The sequence below is a fragment of the Scomber scombrus genome, chromosome 1 (assembly GCF_963691925.1).
Source record: "Scomber scombrus chromosome 1, fScoSco1.1, whole genome shotgun sequence".
NCBI classification, from domain to species: Eukaryota; Metazoa; Chordata; class Actinopteri; order Scombriformes; family Scombridae; genus Scomber; species Scomber scombrus.
Window position 1 is genome coordinate 28,340,083 of NC_084970.1, and position 27,236 is coordinate 28,367,318.

General features: G+C 38.1%; 1 protein-coding gene across 4 annotated transcripts in view; it reads left to right on the plus strand.

Moving 5' to 3' along the window:
* Positions 1-2,713: 2,713 nt before the first annotated feature.
* LOC133985311 (E3 SUMO-protein ligase PIAS1-like) overlaps positions 2,714-27,236 on the plus strand; it is a 58,299-nt gene continuing 33,776 nt past the window's right edge. For 2 of the 4 annotated variants that reach the window (XM_062424916.1, XM_062424933.1), the window contains exon 1: positions 2,714-2,720. The gene's annotated coding sequence lies outside the window, so the exon portion shown is untranslated. Of the gene's footprint in view, positions 2,721-17,121; positions 17,169-27,236 lie in introns of those variants that run through there. The other 2 variants (XM_062424908.1, XM_062424924.1) reach the window with 1 other exon arrangement.

Genomic DNA, 27,236 nt, shown 5'->3' on the forward strand with positions numbered 1-27,236 from the left:
CACTACAGGTGTCATGTGTGGTTTAAGGCTGCAAGTCAATGCCATCACAATGTGTCAGACTCATTTTAGTCTTGCACAGGGTCATGATGTTAGATTAGTTGGCTGTCAGGGTGGATGCTGGTCACGAAGCAGGACCAACAGTGGCCCTGCTGGTAATCAGTCGGCACTGATACATGAAGCAAAATGTGTCACTGATGGCGCCGTTTTCGAGGCGGATAAAGATACGAGCTTTTTGTTGATATTTGAGACAGACATGAGATTAGAGAATTTGGGTCACGTTGTTATAGTCAGAGATGACCTAGATTTTTGAGTGATAATGTTGAAATTCTTGTACTTTCACAAGCAACTATAGCAGCCACTTCTGTAATGAATGCAAACAGAGAAACAAGTCAAAGGATAATAAGATGGAGGGCTGTTTTAAGACACTGAGCTAAACTGTGAGAGAAAATCTTGTTTTAACTTACTGAGTCCATACAGATGTGGTCAACAATTATTACATAGGCTACTTTCCAGCAATTTGAAACTTGAAGATATAAAAGATGCACTAGTTATGAGTTTGGTGTCTGGAAATAAAAGTGTAAAATAATAACCTGTCAGTGCACCTTTAAAAATTGAATTTCCCCCCCAAAACAACCCAGATGTTATTTGTCAGAAAAAAATATCTATTCTATTCTTTTTGAGGTACATCCGTCACCTTTAAAGTAATACTTTCACTTTTTAAAAACAAGATCCACTAACTTTCCAGAGCTTTCGACTGCATCTTGTGGTCTTCATCAGTGGAAGCAGAGCAAACTCAATCCATCATGAGGACTGTGACATCTGACTGAAAGGTCCTTAAATAAGATAGTGAGAGGATTTTATGTTAAGATCAAGTTTAAATTTTTGTTGTTCTGTTTTCTTTTATTGTATTTTATTGTAAGGACAATAGTGCAGGATTGCTGTATAACAACATGTAGATTATTTTCTCATTTAATTGATAGTTGTTATGTCTATAAAATGTCAGGAAATTGTGAAAATATTTTTTATAATTTGATCTGTGTTTCCCAAAGCCTTGTTTTGGAACATAGAAACTCAGGATTAGACATTGAAGACTAAGTGCTGGATCCTAAATGTAGTTAATCATTAAAAAAATAGAGACTAGGCCAGCGGTTTGTCTTTTTTAATATTTCCACAGGGACGTTTTGGGCTGGATGCCCCTCTTCAGTGTGTATTCTGGCAATTTCACAATCAAAAGACACATGTTGGGTTAATTATAGGTGACCCCAACCAGCACAACAAGCTTATCCCAACAGAGGGAGCCACAACCATTCCCGGTACAGAGTCTCATGATGAAGGCAACTAAAACATAAAAAAAAAAAAGAAAAACACAGCACAAATTATATTCACTTTTTAAGAAACAAGCAACTCAAGGCAAGGCAAGGCAAGGCAGTTTTATTTATATAGCGCATTTCATAAACAATGGCAACTAAATGTGCTTTACACATCAAATCTTCTCATTCACCCCATTGGGAAACTCCCATTGGACCACAACACAAATACATTCAGTTTACAATCACAGAGGACTAAAGAAACCAGAAAATACTTGATATATATATTTTTTTTTCTGAAAAAATGACTCCAAATGACTAAGAAATTACCAAAATAGTCTGTGACTAATTTTCTGTAGATTGACATATCAATTAATTGACTAATTGTTGCAGTTCTACAGTTGATTTTGTCTAAATATTTTAATACACAAGTAGATTTTTAAAATGTTCACCTTCTCATACAGCTTATTATAATGAAGTGGTAACAAAATATGGAGTATGATGATACATTATAGGACTATGACAACCTCTGTATTATTTCAGAATGATGCATGTGCAGAGTTTGACACTATGAGGCTGTTTTCACATTCATCTGATGTGCTCATTGAAAATCTGATTTTAAAGGATGGGTCTACAAACAGGATTTGTGACATCACAGCGAGTTTCGAAGCCAATCCTTGTCCACCTTACACCAGTGTGATGTGGAAACTTGAAGCCTCCAATGCACAAACATTGAAAAAGTAAGAGACATCTTGTGTCCAGCTGTTAAACTTCTGAAATGAAACATGAACATATTCATAGCTTCTGGCCTTTTTAATGAGGCAGAAGGAGGAGATGTCATTTTAAGAATTTCAACGTGGTAATTATACTTTTTTTGGTGGAAAATCAGTATCAGACACACATTATTGTTCCAAGTAGAGTATTTTTATATGTCTTAATACATGTCTGGAGGGGATCTTTCAATTTCAATGACTTCCTCTCCCTGGTGACACATCCTTTAAACTTCTTAATGAATAGAGCAAACACTGTTAGGTATTATTAAAGCTTCTATAAATAGGAGACTGAAGCGGATAGTATTTTGGCTTTATTGGGAAAAGGAACATCTTCTGACATCTCTTGAGGTGGTTTGGGGTCAAAGATAAAATGTGTTAAAGCACTAACACACTCAGGAGGAATGAGCGGATCTTTAAGTAAATGATCTGAGCACATTTTCCACCTTAGAGATCAATAAAAGGGGGGAAAAAAACCCTCAAATATTCTGCAGCTGTTTTCACTTAATCGTTTTGTGCTCCTGAACGCACCCCTGTGGCTGTGTGCGCGTTCACGCAGCGCTCCGCTCGTCCCAGTCATGTGACAACTCCTCACCGCGCATGCGCTAAGAAATACAAGATGGCGGAGAGTGCGGAACTGAAGGTAAGGCGCAGTCTGAAATCATTATAAATTTACTCGGTTTCTGCGCGTTTTGATTGTCAGGTCTCACCGTGCTCTGGTGATTTAAGCCTCGCAGGACTGAGATGCTGCCAGATGTTGGCGTTTGTCGCTCAAACACAACAGCAACTTTACTGTCAAAGCTTGCGCGGGCATGTTTATGTTGATATTGAGACGAGCTGCTTTGGCTGAGTGGACCCTTTTCTCCAGCGGGGTGGTACTCACTTTATATCAATCCTCTGTTTTATATTGTAACACCAAAGGAAGAAGCTGACTCCCTCCAGATGTGGCGGAGGCGTCTCAGTCCTGCAGCTGGAGGGTTTTAAAAAAAATCATTATTATGTTTAATTATAGCGGCTCATCCTCCGACAGGCTGCAGGACTGTCAGAGGATGACAGCGGGCTGCTCCTGTTTGAAAACACGCCACATGTGCAGGGAAAAAAATAAAAAATACTCCGCATGTTGATGATTGTAAAGTTGTTATTGGTTCCCGGTTTGGATGTGGCGAGGGTTTTTTTTGTTGGCACCTGGCTGTCACTTTACCTGTTGATGATAAGCAGCTACATTATAATGAAACGGTGTGTGATAAATAACCCGTTATACTGATCGATATCTGCAAAGCTCCTATAAACATCACCAGCCAGCAGATAGTCATATTTCATGCACCTTGCAGCCACATTTCAGTTTTTTCTTTTTTTTTCTTTCACACCGTTTTGAAGCTTAAATCAGCAGGCAGGTGTTTATATGATCAGAAAAAACTGCTGTAATCATTCCTCATGTTCATAGTGTCTTTATAACGTACTCACAACGTTAAATGATGAGGGGCCACACAGTCACTTTAATACAAAAAATGTATTTAAAAGTTGATCTGAAGCTTATTTAGGGCTTCAGCTGTCTGAGTTTAGTCATATCAAGGGGATATCTGCCACATTTACAGTTTTTATAGCATCAGATTCCCACTTTGTGTTTCTCTGTTAAGCTGTGGTTGAAATATTTTAATAAAAAGAGAGACTTTGGCACTAAAAAGACTGTAACGTTGAAAGATCATTACTTGATTTTACTACTCTGGATGGCTGAAGCTTCATATTAGCTTCAGATAAACTTTGAAAAACATTTTTGCACTGAAGGAGGACTGTGGATTTTGGCATCCATCACCTCCATCACATTGTTAGTGCATTATGAAGAGGAGGAAAGATTACAGCAAGAAAAACATGTTTAAACACTAATTGGGCTCCTGACTGACGTTTTCAGACTCATCTTATAAGCTGTTGCAGCACTAACTTTAATGTGTTGAATTTTACGGCACGGTAATGTCATTTATGCTACTTGTATCGTTGTTATTTTATCTTAGTCATCCCATTATAGCAAGCATTATGAAAGGAAGGAGAAAGGAGGACTGTGGATTTTGGCCTCCATCACTTACATTGTGAGTGCATTATGAGGGATCTGCTAATAGTCAGTATGAACAGGGGACAACAAAATAATATTCCAGTGTTCATTTGGGCTCCTGATTATTGTTTTTAAGACAGACTTGAAAAATTGTGAACCTGTGCTTTAATTTAACATTGTAAAGCAGGGTTGGAGCCCATCTAGCAGTTATTGATCAGAGTCTTGAGCTATTTTTAGACGTTTCCCCAGCGTGGTTCCACTGCCTGCTCGGGGTCTGTGGATCTATATGGATGCTTCTTTGTGCCAGCTGCTGTTCAGCTATACAGACTATAATGAACAGATTTATAGCTTAAACCCTCTACCTCTTTTGAAGAGCCAGATGTGGTCATACTACAGTGTATACGCTTGCATGTGCTTGTATATCATCGGCTTTCTTGCTGTAATTAAAGGATAAGACGAGAAAATGGAGCTTTGTTTAAATCTGGTCACATCTTCTCAAAGTTGAATGTGTTTCCTTTTCTTGTAAGTCGAAATCTTCAAATGACTTTTATGTTAAACTGCTAAATCTACCAGAGTAATCAATCATTTGTTTGGTTTATAAAATGTCAAAATGCCCAAGGTGACATATTCATATACTGTAGCTTGTTTTGTCAGTAAGAAACCCAAAGATTTTTTAGTTTACTATGGCAAGAAAAGAAAAGCAGCAAATCGTTACAACTGACAAGCTGACACTTAGAAACGATCAATAATTTAGCTTGAAACGTGACTTGAATGATCAGTTAGGTGTCAAAATACAGTAGTAGTAGATCATTCTTTTGTGGATCTATTAATTGATAAATCCACTCATTTTTTCAGCTCAACTTCAGGTTTTTTTTTTTGGGACTTTTTGATAGAACGAAATTAACTTCAGACTCTGACAAAAGTGTGATGAACATACTTTAATAATATCTTTGAATAAAAATAGATTAACCAGTTACAGCCTTAATTTGATTGACAGCTGTGGCAATTTTTTAGAATTTTCTTGTCTATCCCATCATCAGGGTAGTCATTTTACTTGTTTCTCTATGAGTTTTTTAACCACTAATGATACTTAACATGCTTCAACTTGAGGAATGATTGTAGTTTATATCAATAATAATAATAATGATGAACCCACAGCATCATAAAGTACTGTAAACTATAAATGAACTGACAAACTGCCCTGAGGGTATTAGTTCTTAGTTTGATGTGTTTTTGGCTCACCGCTGATTTGCTCACCTGCTTCAGGTGTTCTTACAGCGAGCCAATCACACGTCAGTGTCTGTGGATAACATAGAAACACATGAAGTGGTGTCTGGTAGAAACGATTGATTGACAGACGGATTATTTGGACGTTTGTTAATTCAGAGTTGCAATTTAAAACTCGGTAAAGGCTCCATGAGTTGTTGTGTTGGTTTGAACATTTTTTTTTAAATACTTCTTGAAATGTACTTTTGTTTTCTGCCCGTCTACGATGCCAGCATAGACGTTTGTCGTCACAGGAATTCATGACTCAACTGCAACGTCTCTAAAATTACCTTTTTTCTAGTTTGTAGGTGGAAATGTCTCCAGCTCGAGTTCCTTCTGAGCGTTTTCACTAGTAGATGAGTGAAGCTGCTAAACATTGACGGTCGAAACTCTAATTTTACACCAGAAATATTCATTCAAACGCACCGTGAGATAAGAGCCAGTAAACAAATCTTCCATCTTGAGTAATCGCCGTACTTTGCTCACATTTTAAAAAGGCAAACACTCAAAAAGAAGATAAGCACATGAGCAAAGACGAAGACTTTTCTTGTATGTTTTGCTCTGTGTTTTATTTGTAAAGCTTTTTGATTAAATGACTTAAATGATCAGTTATTTGTCCAGTGCTGATGGCGACATGTTTGGCGTTTATTTACACCAGACGTTACATTTTGAAGAGAATTTGCATTTGGCTGGAAAGCGTGTACAGTTTCCAAACTTCAGTTCTGTGTTGGGTTTATTTCAGTGTCTGAAATAAACTCCCACCACCAGCTCAAATCATCCACCAGTGGGATTGGTAGTTTTTTTTTTTCTCTTACTGTAATTTTTAATATTTATTTGCTATAGATGCTGCATCATTTTACTCAACAATGAATCTCTCAAGTGCTGATATTTTCCGGCTGTCAAGAACAATTTACTTAATATATCTCCTTGCTGTTCGTCCTGGCTATGAGCATACTTCACAATGTTTGAAATATTAATGCTGCAGTGAATCTCACAGTTACTGAGCACATCGTCCATCTTACTGATGAAACACTGCACAGAGGTTAGATCATATGTGAAGAAAATCCACGACGATCCACTCGCAATGGTTTTTAACAAAGTAAAGTTTGACTTATTTAGTGCTGATGTGATTGGTCAATCAACAGAAAGAGAATCTGCAATGATTTTAATAATATGTTCATTAAGTATTGTCTTTTTTTTTTTAGCAAAAGTCATTAATTTGTCTTGTGTGATAGTAAATTAAATATCTGAGTTTTGGACTGTTGATCGGACAAAACAAGCAATATGATGACATCGCCTTCAGACATGAAATGATGATATACTAAATAATCGATGAATGATATGAAAGTCGTTGATTTATTTATCACTTATGCTTTACTTCTTTCTTTGCCAATTGTGCACAAAAAAAGTTTTTAAAAAATCACTTTTTAAAACAGGTTGTCTCATAGGTTTTTGTGTAAAATATAAGATCTTAAAGGAAAGGTTCAAGTTTTTTTAAAATCTGTTCAAAACAGCACTCATATATCCTCACGTACACTGAAGCAGTTATTGGCCGCTGTCATCATTCACAGTGTGCAGAGCTCTCTCTCTAATGTGATTTTAGTGTCAGTGATGAGGGACAAACAACAGTGTTTGTTCTGTGTAAAAATGCAAACTAAAGTTCAGCTCAACTTGAATCTTTAATTATCTTTGAAGACGTTTTGAAAGCAAATATTTATCTAAAGAAGTAAAGAATTTAAAAAAAGAGAGCAGATGAGGCTTTCGCCAGATAAAGAGTAAATGTGTGAACTTGTTTAATTCAGTCGGCCACAAACTCAAAATTAAACCTTCACACAAACTATTTTTAGATTTCCAGAGTAGGACAAGGACGTTTTTTTTTTAAAGATTATAAGCTTGTCAGCTTTATCAGGCAGCAGTAGAGACCTCTGACATCACACGGTGATGATGGATAGATACTCAATCGTGTTTCTGCAAACAAAAAAGAAAATAAAAAACATTTGGGAGATGTAAATGATCAGATTGAGTTAACGATGCAATCTATATTTTCAGCTCTGTGCTGTTTATTGTCACATTTATGTATTGCAGTGATGAATCGCTTCACTCTGAATACTGAAGGAACAATGAGAGATGGCTGTTCATAAAATCGGATGTATTTATGTCGTAGTGTTATGATCTCCCTCTCTCCTCTCTCCTCTTTCCTCTGTTAAATGAATAAGGAGATTTAAATAATTAAATGAGCAGGAACTCTGCTACGTCTCAGCAATTTGTTGCTATTTCCTACCTGAGATGAAAAATTGTTATTTTAATGAACAAAATTCTCTCTTCTGCTCACATGCACCATGTGGCGCTTTTGTCAAGAGCCGTAGGGGCAGAGAGGACAGACCCAGCTGTGATATTGTGCACCGGTCAGGCATTATTCTTACAAAATACATGTGTGTGTGTGTAGTGTGTGTGTGTGTGTGTGTGTGTGTCAAGAACGAGAGAGCTGAGGAACTGAGGATGTGGAAAGTATTAATGAAAAGGAAAGGCACATAGCAAATGCACACTTCTCCTAAAATGTTATTAACTGTATAACAACATAATCCCCACCCTGTTTGTTTTTAGCCTGAAGGCTCTCCTGTGTTTTCTAACGTTTAGCAACTAACAATTACTTTTGTTTTTGGTCAAATCTACTGATTATTTTCTCAGCTGATTCATTTTTTAATCTAATAATTGTCAGGAAACAGTGAAACGTGCTCGTCACGTTTCCAGAAAGACACGTATCAGTTTATCTGACAGCCTAACAGATTCTTTCTGCTATCATATATGTCAAAGAAACGCTTTAAAAGATGAAAACAAGTTTTTTTTTTTGACATTTTCGCTTGAAAAAAAAAAGATTCAAAGTCTTGACAATCAAAATAGTTGCTGATCCTTTTTTTTTAGGGCTGCAACCAATGATTCTTTTCCTCATCCATCAATCTGCCAATTACTTTCTCGATTACTGGTTCAGTCCATAAAACACAGCGAAAAGGCTCCTCAGTTTTCTACAACTGGATGTGATGCCATAAAATTGTTGAGTGCCCGAAGAAAAACAGCTGACTTCAATGTAAGACCAGATAAAGCTGATTAATCGACTAATCGTAACCGCTCTAGTAACTTGATAGTTGAGGCTTTTACCTGCTTTATTTATTTATTCTTTTCAGATTGGCAACAAAATGACCAAATTTTACACAAATTCCAAAATCTACCTGTTATTCTGCAGAACTAATGTGTGACATTAATATATAGGTTTGTATTGCTCGTGGTATCTTAAGTTTATTGACTATAGTGTGCTGCTGAACTGGTGCATGAATCCATAATGCAGCCGCCTCAGACAAAACCTGTGCCTGTTGAAACCTCTGATGTTTCCAGGCCCCCCTCCCCAAATGTGTCCTGTTGCATTGCATTTTGTTTCACAGGAGTACCGATCCGCCACAGCTTCTTTGAACTGTCTTCTCTCCTTTCTGGAGCTGCGGCAGCAGCAACCTGGCAATACAAATAACTGTCTGTGCGCTGGCGGCTTATAGGTGGAGACAGTCTATTTGTAGAGCCTGTGGCTAGGTTAATCCCTAATGATACAGGGCCTCTTCTCTGCTCCCCTACATCCTTTCAGCACCTGCCTATTTCTCTTATTTCCATTGTCATTATCGCAGCAGTTGATTTTCACTTTAAAGAGAATTAGACGTCCAGATAGAAATCATCAAACTTCTCTTCTGTTGGTGTATTTATTGCTTAAATACACACGCAGGTTTTTGAACGTGTTTTTTAAGAACACACTGGTCTTTAAAAATGAGATATTGTGTCTTTTTATAGCATTGCCTCAGACACCAAAGACCTGCTGTAGACTGAAGTAAGAAAAAAAACAAAAAATCAGATTGTTGATTGATCGATTGCAGTGCACAGCGTACGGTCTCTGGACTCACAGATGTTGCATGTCTTTTCTTTTACACAGATGTCAGAGGTGTTTAAAAAGCTTCAGAGCTTAGCACGTCATTTCTGCAGAGACCCATAAACAAACTGTTGAAGCCAGGTTATTGCCTTTTTTCTCCTTTTTCTGAGTGTTTGGTGAAGTTTATCAGTTTGGGCTGCAAGGTGAAGATAACGCCGCTGTGCTTTGTCACTTCAGGCTGCACGGTACACACAGTTTGTCCAATAAGTTCAGTCCAGCATCGAAGTCGCTCTGTCGTCCAATATTTTTGGCCCCGTGAGAGAGCACGTGTTTGTCTGCAGCCATCGACTTCTGTGCGGCTTTGGCGAGATGGAGCTTTGCTTGACTCCTTTGGTGATATGGTTACACATCCCTGTTGCCGTGGAAACATGTCACATTTGAGATGGACATTGGAAGGTAGCAGTTTGGAGCTCGGTTGTTCGTTTCCAACTGGAAGAGAAAGACGAGCATTTTACCGAAGACCCTCTTGGCACATTATTAGGTTTTTTTAAATTTTGGAATATCAGAGAGATTTTTGTGTGAATGTGGAGCGATGAATGAATAAAAAATGTCCTGTGAAGAGCCTGTCATCACAGAATAAATCTTTATTCCTCTGCATGCTTTCATTGTCTGGTGTGCATGTCAGACCCTCGTCTTAAATTTAATAAATCTTTCCACCCGAGGCACGCAGCAACTTGTGTGCAGAGCTTAGTTATACTGTCACGTTTGTAATTTGTGACTCATAATTCACTTATGATTTGCAGCAGTGTGGCGTTTAGATTCTGTGCTCCGCATGCATGGAGATTAGCTGCGTTTTTCCCATAAATCTTGAGCTTTAGTTTTATGTGCGGCTGCCTTGGTGCAGTATGTTGGCATCATGTTGCCAACAGCACCTGATAGCACCGACATCACAGGTTACTGAAATAGGAACAATGATTAGAAAAGATTTTTGGACAACTACAGTGTCTGTATACATTTGCAAGGGATAGGGTTTTTTTTGTTAAAACTTTCTGATACGGACTATTTTTATAGTTGCCTTCATTGTAATTTGATTAAAAAATATGGACATGGAAACATAAATCATGGACTGACATGATTGACTGGTTATATTTAAAATATTATGGTGAATATGACTGAACATTAGTAGGGCTGCAACCAATGCTTATTTTCATTATCAAATGTTTGTAAAATTGTCCACACAAATTCTCAGAGCCCCTGATTGCTCATCAAAATGTTTAGTTTAGTCCAACCACAGTCCAAAACCCAAAGATTATCGGCTTGTTATGATAGAGGAGTTTGAAAACCAGGAAATTGTAAATTGAATTTTTGCCATTTCTGCTGAAAAAATACCTTGAACTGATTCTATGAACAAAATTGTTGCCTATGAATTATCTGTCAATCAACTTAATTGACTAATTGCTGCAGCTCTAGGCATTAGTCTACAAAGTGGGTCCTGATAGACTATAAACAGTTCAGTATGACTGGATTTTATACTTTACATTTGATCATTTTAGTATTCTTTGTAGAGCTGCAATGATTAGTCGGTTTTGATAATCAATTAATTATTTTGAATCTTTTTGTTTCTCAGAGACAATGACAAGCTTCTCTGGTTCTAGCCTCTTACATGTGAATATTTTTTGGTTTATGTAGGCTCGATAGTAAACTTAATGTGCATTTTCTGACATTTTTGATTAATCAAGACAATAATTGACAAATTCATCAATAATGAAAATAATCGTTATTTGCAGCCCTGTTTCCTTGGTGATGGTCCGAGTATTCAATAATTGCCTTTGAAACATCCACATTATGTCATGAAGCACTGAGCGTTAAAGGGAAATGTGGTCTTGAGAAACAGAATATACAGTTGTTGTTTTTTTTTACTGATTTCCAGAAAATTGAAAATTAAATTTCATATCAGACATAGTCACTTTCGCATATTCTGAAAATAGCCCGGTGTTTGTCTTTCTCGGCATCTTCTCTCTGTAATGTCAAACAATGACACTTGCAGCCCTGTGGAGCCTTTTGTCTGAGGTTGAAGGATTTATTGTTTTTTCTATCTCTGGGGGAATGATGCCATCTTGTAGAGATGTTTCTGTGGAGTCCTGTGCAGTCACCTCGAAGGGTTAATGACTAATATTAGAAGTGAGCGCATGCCGTAGCCTCTCCGATGACCCTGTAACCTGAGGGACCACAGCACAAGACACCAATTCAACAAATAGCTTTCATCCTTTAGCACGTAGCCCTCTGTGATATCTACAATTTAAATTTAAAGAAGATCTAAAGCGCTTTAATACATGGTTAAAATGAAATGGACGTGTTGTGATGATTCAGTGGGTCGCCTTTTACCTGCCCAGTGACTCTTAAATATACAAGTTAATGAGTAGTGATCACCAGACCAAACTGAGTATAGCAGCAGATTTCACCATAACTGGATGCAAGGTTTTCTCTAACAGTTAAATTCATAATTGGTTTATTTGCCAACACTTTAATTGATCAGGATTATTAATTTAGTCTTTTAAATGTCAAAAGTACGATAAGAGATCCTTATTTTTCAGTATATTTGCTTATAATAAGATCTGATATGATATATTTCTAAAAGCAGTAACATGCCATCGTGCAACAATATACAATCACAACAAATTACCTTCAAAATGAGGCCAGAGTGATCTCTTCAAATGTTGTCTGACCAACAGTAAGAAAACTGCCTCATTCAAACAATGATTAAACAAGCAAAGTCTGACTGAAAGCTGTTTCCTGCAAGTAATGCCTGAAAAATACATATGTATTATCTTTGGAAGCCCACAGGAGCTTTTATACATGTGTCAAAATTAAAATGAAAAGCCAATAATCCAATTTGCACTTCCATTTTCACATACTCCTATTGGTGTTCTGTGACCATATTTAAGTGAAAATGGAAAAGCTGTTTGACCTTTTATAGTGGACAGTATTCAAATGTTGAAAATTAAAATGCATTAGAAATGATGTAACCTGAACTTTGAGGTGGGAAATGAGCAATCCAGTTGCTGAATCTTCACTCATATTAGATCTACAAGGTCTTATTTATAGGGTGGGTTCCAACTATCGTGAGGCAACGACAATCACGACTTGGGATCAAACATGTACAGATGTATTTGAGAAGTTTATATTTTGAGCAAAGAATGAAAACAATAGGCAAAATATGATTACTATATTTATTTAACGGACTCGGCTCCTCGAGCGGAGGAGGAGCCTTAAAGAGACTGAAGCTAAAACGGCCTGTTTTCAGACAGAGGCTGAACTGAGGGGCTGCATAAAGAGCCAGTATAAGATAAATAAGGAGTTTTTTTAAACTTACATCATCCAAATATATAAAAGTAGGGCCCCAGAATATAAATATAGACCCTGAAATGTGCAGAGTCTGTCCTCTTTAAAATAATAAAACATTGTACAAATGTGTGTGCACATAATACATGATAACAATATCAGTGAAATTTTACAATGCTTGATACCGAGCTGAAGGCCAGGTAAAACACAATAAAAAGAGAAATGTGCACAAGCATGTTGACAAACGCAATTCATGCAGCTACTGTGTGTGTGTGTGTGTGACTGTTAACAGATGTCCATTTTTTACCAATTCCAAGCATTATCCTAAATTAACCACTATGGTGAAAGATTTTTACTGTCAAATAATATTGCCTCAGAGGAAAAGTATTTCCAGAAATGACTTTTGCAGTTTTCTTTTTCATTAGAGCTGGCAAACCTAATGCAGTCTCTGCAGCTCCAGCAGCCTGTCATCTTTTATTTAGTTTGATATAAAGGCCTTAATGTCTTTTAAAAATCAGTGTGTGACTGAAGTATTAACTTCTTGTGACCTGCAACAATCAATTACGTATATAAATATATAATTGAATATAAAGTTTCTATTCATTTCAAACATGTGCCTGTTAAGGTGATAACATGAATACACCATAAAGCTGCTAATTCAAGACTATAATATAAACAAAACTGTATTCTGATCCTATTTTTGAAATGACTTAAAACCATGACGTAAGGATAAGAGAACATTTTAAACCAGAACCAGGAAATAGAAATATTTAGCTTTCTGCTATATACTGAATATCATAGTTATAATTTCACCAAAAAAACAACTTTGGCGCATGTTACTTCCAATCATGCAGCTTTAGTCAGGTCGAAATTGGATGTGAAGACTTGAGAGAGGACAGCCTGGTGTGCAGGTCCAGGCTGTCCTCTCCCTCTGAATGAAGCTCACGACTGGACCGCAGTAATGTAATTGCAGGCCGCCGACCGTCCTTAGATGTAGCTGAACATCAGAGAGGCCACTCTAACGATAAAAAGGTATCTGAGCTCCCTGCTTTTCACCAGTAACACATTTGCTTCACAGTCTGCAGTCTCAGGCTCCAATCTTCACAATTCTCCTTCATCTTGGTGTCTGCTGACTGCGGCTGAAAGACATTTAAAAATATATCTAATTGTGATTATTTTGACTGAGATTGGAATATGATTTGAGATATTAGAGGGAATGATCATTTTTACATCATGATTCTCATTTTCTTGAAAAAAAAACTTGAAAAACATAGTCAAATAATGAATTTGTGATTTTTGAAGATTTTTTTCACACACAGTTTTTTTGTATTTTGACACAGTTTGCATTTAACAAATATTGCACCTCCTTGGGATTTGAAAATTGTAGTCGGCCATGTTGTGATTTCGATAAAATCTTCAGCTGTCCGCCAACTCCAGAGGATTTAAAGGGCGAGTGTAACTCATTGGTGTCTTCCTACATCCTTTTTCGTTCTCATGCCAGTGCAGTGGGATTTAGTGTCTAACGTCTTTGTTCTTGCTTGCTTTTTGGCTTCGGTTCCCTCCGTCTTTCTTCAACACGGGGATGAGGTCGGCGATAAGCTAACAGGTGTTTTCCTGTTTTTCCATCGCTCAATTGTTAGTACCACGTTGCCGTCGCAATTCTTTGTCCAAGTTGTTCCTGCAACCCGTCTTTGTCCCGATACATGGCAGCAAATCTGTGCTGTTTGTTTGCTACCAGCAGCATTTACCTGCGCTGTTTTGGCACCGGATTACAAACTCCCTGCTGGTTATCATCACAACTTTGTGCCGTTCTGTAGCGAAAGGGACGGGTCTCAGATTCGCTATCAGCCTCTGGCAAGCAGGGACTAGACCTCTGTAGCCCCAGGTGTGGTGGCACAGCATTTAACACACTAACCATTACAAGAGAAATCATTCTGAACTCAGTCCAGCTGGGTTTCATGAGCTGATCAAGCTTTTGAAAAAAAAAGAAAAAGAAGCCTGATCCATATTTTAGTCCCAAATTCAGTCTTTTGTTTGATCTACAATGTGCGCTGTGATTTTGATACCACAGAGGCAGGAGGGAGAGAAAACAACAGGCGGAGGTATTTCAGAGTTAAGCCTGAGTCAGAGGAGCTGGAAGGCTAAGGGTGGGGGGATGGGAGGACAGAGAGGGGAGGAGGATGGGGAGGGAGCTGGCACTCAGTACAGAGCCCTCTAGCCGAGAGTGGGAGCTTTATATAATGGCCAGGTAGTGTGCAAGCCCCCCCTCCCTCCTCCTCCTCCTCCTCCTCCTCCCCATCCGCCTACACAACCTCCTCACACCCACACACACACACACACACACACACACACACACACACACACACACACACACACACACACACACGCACACACACATACACACATACACACATCCTGCAGATCCTTTGCAGAAACTGCTTGGCACAACATTATTAGGCTCACCATCTCCCAGTCTCTTGGGAGTCAAAAGAACTGCATTACTGTTCACCCTTTCAAAACCAAGTAAAGTGCAGCAGATTTATTTAATTGTTTTTAGCTCTGCTTGAAAACGTGTGGAGCTCAAAGGGAAACACCGTTGCTTGCTTAAAGACACTACTTCGGTGCGTTTTCAGTAACAGGACCAACAGGACCTTTAGGATTCACCACTGACACTTTTCGACTCACTACAATCCATCCAGGCTCCGATTTATAGCTTATGTACACATGGCGAAACACTTTATGAGTTTTCACTTATTAAGTCTGAAATTATCACCACTGAAATACTCATTCTATGTATTGTATTTTCACTTTATTGTATCATATTTTTTTAAAGACAGTGGCGTGTGGTTTTTAACCCCAACAGCACCACTAAGGGTAGTTTTTTTTACGGAGCAGCTTTGGATTATGCCCAGCAGTGAGGTTAAACCTGTGGGAAGACATGTTGGGGTGAAGATGCTCATGTGGTTAATCAAGGCCAGTGGTGGGCCTGCTGGGAAAAGGGAGGTTCTGTTATGCTTATGGCTTCAGATACCTAGGCACCAGTTTACAGATTGTATACACGTAGTTCTATGTATTGTATTTTCATTTTATCATATTTTTTTAATATTATTATCAAGTGGGTTTATTTTCCACCTATGTTACATGGGTGCTGACTGTGGTGTGTGTTCTGTAACCCCCACACAGCACCACTAAGGGTGTTTTTTTCTTTCCGGGACCGCTTCGGGTTGTGGCCGACACAGATAAGACCCACAGTGAGGTGGAACCTGAGGGAAGACATTGTGGGGTAAAGACATTTATTTCAGTTAATCAAGGCTACTGGTGAGTCTGTGTCCGCTGGGAAAAGGGAGGTTCTGTTTGCTTATGGCGTCAGAGACCCTTAGGTACTGATTTATTTATACACTGTGTACTCGTAGCGAAATTCTCCATTCTTAAATGACCACCACTGATGTATGCATTCTGTGTTTTGTATGTTCACTTTATTTTTTATCATATGTTTAATAATATTATTAAGTAGGTTTTATTTTCCATCTTACATGTTTTATGTTCATTTTATGTCTTTTTTATGTTAAACACTTGCGTATGTAATTTCATTTGTTGTACAGCACTTTACACAGCTGTATTTTATGTATGAAAAGTGCTATACAAATAAAGTTATTATTATTAATATCATTATTATTATTCAGGCCCACACTTAAATCTTCAGCTAACCTGATTGGGTAAGTACTTGTCAGCTGACCTCGGTTTGTGACTTGGTTTCCTGTCTGGGATGACCTCGGGTCAGACGCTGCCGACCCTCAGTGAACAGGGTATCTCCATTGGGAATGGAAACTGAATTTAATGATACTGACATTTAAATCTCATTTAACCAGATTCATACTGAGGATAAAGCAAGAGAGTAACAGAGCACACACATGTGGGCGCTTCATTGTTCATATGCGTCCATGATGTTCGCTACGGGGTAAGGGAAGATATAATGTACTGTTTTGGTATGTGTACAAGTGCAGCCTGGCTTTAGTCCAAAATAGAAGCATCTGGCAAAACATAACAACTAGATAATGTGAGGGGCTGCCCCCAAAACGTCGATAACTTGAATAATCACTGGTGAAGCTTTCAAGTCGTTCACTGCTTTCTGTTTTGCATCATTGTACACAGAGTAATGCTGGATAACAGCCTGACAGGTTGTTAACTTTCAAAAAAATCTTCTCTCAAAATGACCAAACTAACTGAGATGGAAACAGAGAGAAGTGATGGGAACAGAGTGAAGCTTGATGCAGTGCTGAACGCTAGCAAAGTCAGCTTAACTACTTTTGAATCAGATGCTGGTACAACTTCCTCTACTACCTTCCAGTGTGATTAACTCTTCGACTGACGGCGCCTTCAGCTGCCACACAGGAGAGATGCTCCATGGTTCGCTAATGTTTGATAACTAAACTCTGAGCAAGACGCACACTTTTTATTTCTTTGACTGTGTTTTTTTGTCATAGATGATAAACAACAGCACTGAAGGCATTCAAACGTGAGACTTGCAGGTACAACATGACTCATGGAGACCGTGAATAAAATATTTCTCATTATTTGTGTTTCTCTGTGTGTGTTCATCATAAAACCAATGAATACTTGAAGTAGAAATGTGTCTATTATTGCACCAAATGTTGAAAACTCAAGTATTGAAACCTTGTATCTAATCTGATGATCAAAACATCTGATTTAAATGACAGATGTGCTAATTTTAGACAGTTTAATTTAGGCAAAGTTTTTGCATAACTGCTTATGTTGAGACAATACTTTGTTTCTTTTGTTAAATGGAAAAATGGTTTAGTAGGAAACGGCTGAAATCAACTATTATTATATTATTATTATCGATTAATATATCAATTAAATTCTCAATTAACCATTTTGTCTATAAAATGATGAAAATATCTTCAAATTGCTTGTTTTTTTTCTCTGATGAGCGGGTAGTATTACTATCCTATATGACAAAAAAACACAGAATATCCTCACGTTTAAGGAACTAAAACCAGAGAAATATTTGACTTTTTTGCTTGAAAAGTGACTGAAATGATTAATCGACTATCAAAATAGTAGCTGGTTATTTTTCTCTAGTAGAAAAACATGTTTAGATTCCTTCGATTAAGCTATCAAGGATCATTTGGGCGTTGGTCGTTTAACTGCTTATGTGTATCAGGTCTAGCTTTGACATTTTTGAAACCACACAGCTCTGCCTTTGAGTCTGTAGCACATACATACATTTTGTAATCAAGTACATTTAAAACTTATCTTTCGTGGTCAAACAACTAACTGTGGGAACCTCTGCCATTAGTATCACTAGACGTCGATTGTTGATTCACAGTAATATTAGCTGGTAGCTCATAATCCTCAGATATTTTCTCATACAGTTATTCTAGGACCTTTTATTATTTGAGACCTAAAAAAACTATCAGCACCCTAAATCAGTAAATAAAGGCAACACAATTATAGAAACTGTGACTAATTTGTAAAAGTTTTAGGTGTAAAATCAGTGGGATCACGTAGGAGTCAGAATCAAGGTGTGGTCTGGAGACTCATTACTTCGCCACATTACTTCTCAGTGTCGTCATGTAGGGAGGAAAGTATTTATGGTGTCCTGTGTCACCTCAGGCAATGAAAAAAAGCTAGACTAAAGTTGTCTTCTTATGGAGGCTTATTTGAAGCCAGGCCTCTTTTTTTAAGCTTTGTAACTGAAGGTTTTCTCTCAGTGTAGGCGGAGTTAGTAATCATTCTCAAAAATATGTTTATCTTTTATCTTCTGTGAAAAGGGATGTGCTGAGGTAGTCGTGGCCTTTGAGCTTCTCTGTTCACACACATGCATAAAGTGTCATTGTGTGTGTGTGTGTGTGTGTGTGTGTGTGTGTGTGTGTGTGTGTGTGTGTGTATCACATGGTCATATGATGACCATGTGACAGAACGCTGCATTTGAGGTTGTGCACACCAGCCATTTGAACAGCACGTGATGAGTGCGAGGTTAATGATCTCGTGCCGTGTGTGGATTTGGATGCGTGTGTGTGTGTGTGTGTGTGTGTGTGTGTGTGTGTGTGTGTGTGTGTGTGTGTGTGTGTGTGTGTGTGTGTGTGTGTGTGTGTGTGTGTGTGTGTGTGTGTGTGTGTGTGTGTGTGTGTGTGTGTGTGAACATGTTTCCCCCATGCAAACTCTTTGTGTGCCAGATCTGTGACATGCATTCACTGTCTTTGTGAATGCCGGCCCCTCTGCGTGTGTGCTCGGCTAAACTGAAGCACCTTGCGTGAAGTATTTGGTGTGTGTGTGTGCTTGCGTGCGTGCGTGTGTGTGTATGTGTGTGCATGCATTAGTTAATTTCCGGTTTGCAGTTGTTTGTGGTCTCTCCTCTGTTAAAATGTGACTGTTGGTGTGTGTTGATTAAATTAAGTAAAAAAAAGAAAAAAGAAACACTAATAAAAATAAAATATAACAGGCCTTTTCATCAAATTTTAAAATGCCACAGTGTAAATAATGAAATTAACGATGGTTGAATCCCATTTAACTGCTTCAGTCCTGGTGTTGCGAATGCTGGCTCACTGTCACGGCTTATGTGGACACTTGAATAAAACAGCCATTGTTTATGATATTAGTAACACTTGTGCTTTTCTTGCGATGACAAGTCAAAATGTCTGTAATTGAGCGGTAATTAATTTTTGACGCTTAACCTTGGTTACTGGAAAGTTGCAACCAAGATATTAAGCATTTAAAAATAAACCTGTCAAAATCAAATGACTAACAGCAAATATACAGTAATGGTTCATTTATAAAGAGTACACTGTGTAATTGTCTGGTCTATAAAATGTTAGAAAATAGTGAAACAGACCCATCACGTTATCCCAGAGTCCATTTTAATGTCATCAACTTTAAATTGAGCAGAGGCACTGAAATGAAAGAGAAAGCAACAGCAACTCTTCATATAGTAGAATTTGGGGCATTTTTGCTTAAAAAAAGGTCCTGTTGATTGACAGATCAATTTATTAGCCATTTTTTTAAGTTAAGATAAAAACAAATACACATAAAGAATAAATCTCACATCCTAAAAACTAAATAAATAAAAAGAGGACAAGTTAAGACCCGTCTGCACAGAACAGATCGCAGTGTCTTCAACAACAAGGGAAATAAGAGATTAATGCTGGAAAAAAAATCACAGCACAGTGGAGGGAGTGTATGGAGCTGGTAACCTGTGCTGGTCTTTCTCCAACCTTCTCATTGTGTAAAGAAACTGGAGATCATTGCTGGCCGGTCTGCAGTTCTGGAGGCCAGTGTTTCTCCTGACAGATGAAACGGCCCATTCAAGGTGGCTCGGCCACTGGCCAGTTCCAACCTGCCTCTCCTCATCAAACGGGCCTCCGTGCTGCCTGTTTCCTTTCATTATGGCTCCACTGCAGTCGACTGATCTGCACTGCAGCACGGCAGCCTTAACAGGTGTGTGTTTACGGCAGAGGTGAGGGTCATTCAGTGTATGTGCGTGCGTGTGGGTTTATGTGAGAAAACGCATGCAAGAGTTGGTTTTGTGTGTTTCGGGTAAGCTGTGTGTGCATACGGGTGTTTTAATAACATGTAAGCCTCTGACAGATGTGGTAGTGTAGCTCTCTCTCTCTCTCTCTCTCTCTCTCTCTCTCTCTCTCTCTCTCTCTCTCTCTCTCTCTCTCTCTCTCTCTGTCTCTCTCTCTCTCTCTCTCTCTCTCGCTCTCCCTGGTAACATACAGCCTCAAAAACCAGTCTTGCTCTAGTTTGGTGCTTTGTTTTTAAAATATTACAGCAATATAGTTGAGAAGTGAGATGATTATTTCACACTTCCTGCAAGTTTTTTTGCATAAACAATGTTAGGGGACTCTTTTGAAGCACTTTTAAGGCCTGGATCGGCATGAAATTCTCCCAGTTGAACCTTCCAAAGATGAGCGGCTGCTTCAGAACATAACTAGCTCTTTCATAAAAAAAATGAAAGCCTGTGTACATAAAAAGAAGTCGGCTAAGACTCCCAAGGTGCATTTCACTAAGCATCCAGCCATTACACTTTCAATTCTTAAGAAGCAAGCGTGAGCTAACGATTATATTCAAGCAGTTTAAATTACTGTAGTTTTGGATTCTGGATGAGTTTTGGTTACAGTCTGACCAATACTGGATTTTTGAAGCAATATCATTATTAGATAGTGTAAAAAATCCCAGTGAATCCTGGCAGGCTGGTGGTTAAAGCACTCACTGTATAACCACAACATCCCCATTTCAGTTTCAGCCTCATCAAACTCTCTTTGTCTGCACAGATTTCCTGTTTCAGTCTGAACTGTCCCTGTGTTGGAGGCAAATACACTGAAGAGAAAAATGTTACAACATCAGTTTAAATGATTATATCAAGTGGTTATTGCATTTTCTTTTTTTTGTACATAGACACATTATAAAAACGGTTTTCAAAGAATTGTAACTATGAGATGTGCTGAGTGAGATATTTTATAGTTGGAAAATAACCATGTCAGTGCTCTCTGATGGACATACTGGTTTCTACAAACATAACATTTCTGTATTGAATATTCCTCTTTTCGGCCAACATCAATACCAGTATGGCTGCAACTAATGATTATTTTCACTATCGATTAACTCACCAATTATTTGTGTGGTTTGTAAGTATTGTAAGTCATGAAAGTCAGTTCCAAGTTTCCAGAGCCCCTGGTCACTGTTCAAAATGTATTTTTTTTAGTCCAACCAACAGCCTTAAACCCAAATATAATAATGTATTATCAAAGAGAAGTATAAAAGAACATAAAAGTATTTTTTTTCTTTATCCACAAAGGGTTTGAAAGATTATTTTATTGTCAAAATTGTTGCTGATAAATTTCCTGTCAATCAACTAATCATTGCAGTATATTCAGTGTATAATAGGCCAATATGGGCAAATACATTGGCCCAGATAAAAGTATGGTGATGTGTTTTGTTCCTTACTGCAACAATAAAGCATTTTTACATTTTCTCCAGCTTTGATTCGCCTCTCTAAAAGGCCTCTTCTTCATAGAAATGGTGGCTGAAGCTTATGGGTGTCGGTTTCTCAGAAGGGCGGTAGAAGAGATAACACAGACAGTCATAACATAAACCCCTATTATTGTTAGATAATCCAGGAGACTCCCATGTTTCTATATTGACGAGCATTAACAAAATTGCTAAAAGAAACTGGGATTAGTTGAGTAACCAGCAGGTTTTTTACCACTTTACCCACTCTATCTACTAAGTGTTCATCTGTTAAAAACAAATACTTGATCATGCATGGGTCAGTGTGTCTGGGTGCGCCTTTATTTGTGAAACATGTACTGTTAAATAAAGGTGGCCGTGACATTTTCTCCTGCCACGTTTCATCCACCTTTTCTAGTTAAAAAGGCACAAACACAAAAAAGCAGTGTAACATTAGCAGGTTGACCAGTGTCTGTGTGTGTGTGTGTGTGTGTGTGTGTGTGTGTGTGTGTGTGTGTGTGTGTGTGTGTGTGTGTGTGTGTGTGTGTGTGTGTGTGTGTGTGTGTTATTAGAGAGAAAGAGGGAGAGTGTGAGAACGTTCCAGCAGATCTTTTTCTTCTTCGATAATGTGTCCATCTAAGCTGCCACTTCCAGCCTCACCTCCCTCCTCCCTCATCCTCCCTCATCCTCCCCCTCCCTGCTGTGTTTTCACTGGAGCTGTGGAGAATTTCATTTGGTCTGGAGGCTCAGCTGCTCTCTCTCTCTCTCTCTCTCTCTCTCTCTCTCTCTCTCTCTCTCTCTCTCTCTCTCTCTCTTTCTCTCTCTCTCTCTCTCTCTCTCTCTCTCTCTCTCTCTCTCTCTTTCTCTTTCTCTCTCTTTCTTCCCATCCCCCTTCCCCTCATCCCTCCATCCATCATTCTCACCAGCAAATTATTACCCTGCACACCACCCATCCTCCAGTCTGACAAGAATCTACCAAATATACTGTGAGATATAAGAGTCCAGTTCAGATCACTCAGGTCAAGCTCAAATTGAAGACTATGAACACATCAAGCTGACTAATTTCGAGGCACCATTTTTGCAAAGATTTCCATCCACACTGACGCTCAAACAGGAAAATGGTTCAATCTTTTCTTCTTCTTCCTTCTCTCCTGTTCAGCAAACAACAAAAGTGTATCACGGCCATCATCTGGTAAAGACTTGACCTGCTTAAACCTACATTCAGTCTTCTTCTCTCTGTGATCACGTGTATTGTGCTTTAATGGAGCCAAAACTCAAAATGAAATTTTTATTTCTTTTGTCAGACATGTGCACCCCATATATAAAAATGCTACCTATGATCAAATAGTAGATCATTGTTTCTGCAAAAGCCTATTTCACACTCTAAAGCGAGGCCAGAATTTAGAGATTACTCCAATCTGGAGAGCATTTTGAGCAGCTTTGTTTTTGGGAGGAAATATGCATCTTCAGATTTAGCCAGCTTAGTGCGGAGGTGATATTGGAAACATGGATGTCCAATTTTCCAAAACAGATCTTATAGCAGACAGTTATGTTGGTTTTTATTGGTCTTTCTGAAAGTAAGCCTTCATCACTAATATTTGTTTCAGATGCACTGCTTTAAATGTTTGACAAATATGTAAATCTGTTAGATATCTTGACTATCAGGCTTTTATCAGATCCCTTTTGCCCAGTGGCCCAAACTCCGTCTCCTTAAATCTTTGGGACAGTTTGGACAGCCACAGATGTTTTGGAACGAAGAAGCAACACGTCTCAGCAAGCATAAGACAGAAACAGCATGAGTCAGAAAAAAACACTGCAACTTTTCAAAAAAGGTTAGCCATGTTGACTTTTGGTGAAAATATAACATTTGGAGCTGTCATATCCTCACAGCTGCACATCTGCTCTGCATCCACATCATGCAGTGTCATTTCTTCTGCAGGTAGCATAGCGGCTGAAATGAAATACTCTTTCTAAACTTCAGAGCGAAGATAAGTCAATTGACAGGAAATCAATCACTATCGCTGTCACTATTATATTAATCATTATTTTGATAATCGATTAATTATTTCAGTCATTTTTCAAGCAGAAATGTCAAACATTCTCTGGTTTCAGCTTCTTAAAGGTGATGGTTCACTGTTTCTCTTTCATAGACCAGATGGTGAATCAATTGATGAAGAAAAAATAAAACCCTAGAACCTACTAAACATAAACCAGCCAAAATATGTTGATAATTTGTATATCTTCTGGAAAAAGAGCACTTCAACAAAAAATCTAATTATGTCAAATTAAAGAATAAACATTTGAGGAAAGTCACAGGTGTCAGAAGCTTTGAACCAACTTTGTACAGTTTATAATGGAGATAATCAGCACTGTGATGCAACATTAAAGTCTCGAGGCTCATGTTCGACCTGTCAGACCACATGAGGGACTTTTTTTGGGGGGGGGGAAACAACCGGGAACTTAGTTCTTGTCGTCAAAAATCAGATGAAATTCCAGAGTTCCTCTAAATGTCTGTGGAAAAGTTTCAGCTTTGACAAATCCTGAAGGTGAAAAAGAGTTTAGTGATGAGTTATTCTATCATTATTTCTCTTTTTTATCTTTCACAAGTTCAATTCTTTAAATTTAATTTACTTTAATTTTAAGACTGCTAAGTAGAAAAACAAAACTATTGAGGCACAAGATGCTTCATGTTAGTTCAAATAGAATTAGACCTTATAGAGTATTTGTGGTAAGGACAGAGTTGATACTATCTAAACAATTATATTCCTGATCCAACATTATCATATAGTACAACATCCACTTAAAGATGTAGACTGTAGTAAGCGTATGTGCTTATAAATGTAGAATTAATGTTCAATAGTTTAATATCCAATCATGTGATTGTATAAGCGTTAAGTTAAGATGTCACAGGACATAAGATGCAGTCATAGGATGTTTGAGGTTTTCATGTCAGCTGTGGCCGGAGGCTTTATGTTGTTGTCTGTACGCACGTCCCATTCTTGAGAACGAGATATCTCAGGAACTCCTCGAGGGAACTTTAAATTTGGTACAAATGTGTCTAGATTTTGATTGTCAAAGGTCGAAGGTTACTGTGGAATCACATCTGCCCCATTCTCTCATGAACATGATATCTAATGAATGCCTCGAGGGAATTTCTTCAGATTTGGCACAAGCGTCCACCAGGATGAACTGATTATAATTTGGTGGTCAAAGGTTAAAGGTCACTACAAACAAAACATGCTTTTGGCCATAACTCAAGAATTCATGTGTCAATTACGATCAATCCGAATCAGCTTTAATGTCCAAACATGTGAACACATACAAGGAAAATACACTTAATACCTTTTATTAAATCCCTTCAAAGATATTGTAGTCTGAGCAGACATCGATGTAAATGGCAACGTGGCTTTTTGGAAGAGGTGTACAACCATGAGGTGATATTTCTAGTTTCTTACTTCATCACATGAAAATAGTCTGTGACTCTGCAGTGAAATATGAATTAAACTCTTTCTGCCCTTTTTTGATCATTTTTCCCCCCTGAAATGAATTTTTGTGCAGTGGTTCACTTGCCTGAAGGAATTTCATCATTCTGGGTGTTTGTGTCACATGTTGGTCAAAATGTTATTTCAGGGGCCTTTCCACTCTGACAAGAATATCACTCTGGTGGACACCGTGAATCCTCTTCTTTTCTTTGGCTCAAAAACTGTCACATTTAAATATACAGGAGACAAAATTTCACCGTCTGGCAATTTAAAGCAAAAATCTCTGCTTCGGCTTTAAAAAAAAAAAAACCCACACTGGTCTGCGTGCTGTGTGTGTTTGTGTGTGTAAGACCTCCCCTGTTACCACTAGCTATTCTCTTTGTGTCTCTCTCTCTTTCACCCTCCTTCCTTTGTTGCTACTTCCCTTTGCACCTACATGTCACGTTGTTTCAGTGAAATAACACAATAGAGCACATTCCCACAGAAACCTGCTTTGTTTAAACGGGCCTTTCTTTCCAACGCAGGCTGAGCTGTGATGGTGTGATGCTCATTCTTATGTTTTTAAGTAATTAAATATAAAGATTTTCACTGGAATATCTTCAGATCGATGAGCGCTATCTGCTACATTGCTGCTGTTAATACTGTGGCACTATAACACCACAGCGCTTCTTTGTTGTTCTTCAATAGCTTTGAACAGTGTTGGGAATAAAAAGCCTTGAATTTCTGGCACCTGTTAGTTGATTCATTGCTTCATAATTACAGAAGGGTTTGCTGTTGTATCACAACTATACATTTGACCCCATTTGATCAATCTCTGAGTGGGCATTCAGACCGAATACAGTTCTGCATTAAAACAATGTGTTGGTGGAGGCGTGTTGTTCCAGACTCAAAATACCATCCAGGAAGTTTAAGTAACAGATCCATGAGTCTGAAGGGTTATCAAACACTAAATCACAGCTCAGCCATTTCTAATTGTTTAACAAGGCACAGTGGCAATTATTTTATCTTTCATCTCTCACCGGTCATGAGATATCAAAATCAATAAAGTCTATACATTTTTAAAATGCTTATTTGCACATCTGTGATTTGCCAATAAAACAGCTCATCAGAAGATGCTACATTTACATTGCAGCAAAAGTTGAGCAATTTTCAACTTTTTCTTTTTAAGCAACCGTTTTTTAGTCATTCAGATGAAAGAGGTGGATGTGTTTTTCACTCAGTGTTTCTCCGAACATGGTTCAAAGGGCCCCTGTTTTCTCGTGAACAAACAAAACTTATGTTTACATTAATTAGGTTTCCATCCAAATGTCGCAACATTTTTAACCAAATTTCCAGAAAATTGGCAAAAGAAAATTCAATTTAATGCACATTTCCATCTGCTGTAATGCAAATATTAGAAGTTGGGTTATTGAACAGCTGGCGACTCTCGTGATCTAACCGGGGGACACTGAACCAGAAGAAGACATAAAAAGATGTCATAATCAAGAGGGAGCCAGTCAAAGCTCAGTGAAACCATGATGGAAATAAGGCACATGTTTTAGTTTCATGTATTAATTTGAGGAGTGTTTCAGTTTTCTCATCACTCCACACACATAAAACATTTTTTAATAATGTTTAAGAAATGTTTTCGAGAAGGTGGAAATTGAAAATACAAATAAAAAGTGGACAGAAAAACACTTTCTAACTTTTACTCAACAGAACGGATTGTGGATTATCTTTCCTCTTACTTAAGGGTTGACTGCATTTCCTTCCTCATAAAACATTTGCAAACCAGATATTTTTTATGTATTTAAAATCCCGCTTTGCTTACATCCATGTTGACTAGCTTGCAGTGGTCTTCTTTCCTGCTTTTGCTGGCGCATTGCTGCTTTTCTTGGAGCTTTGCAGCCACCTGTAGATCATTGGAATAGTGTGAAACCATTGGCAGGACTGTGCATCACATCACCTGCATGTGCTCATGCATAGGGTAGTAAAAAAGAAGCTGCTCCCTGCTGCTACTACAGGTCAGAAACTCCACACCTTTAACTCATGATCTGCAGTTGCAAGAAACGGGATAGAACAACATCTTTTCTTTCTTTTTATCTTCCTTTTTTTCTTTTCGAATCTGATGACCGACACTTTATTTAGGGTGAAAGAACTGTA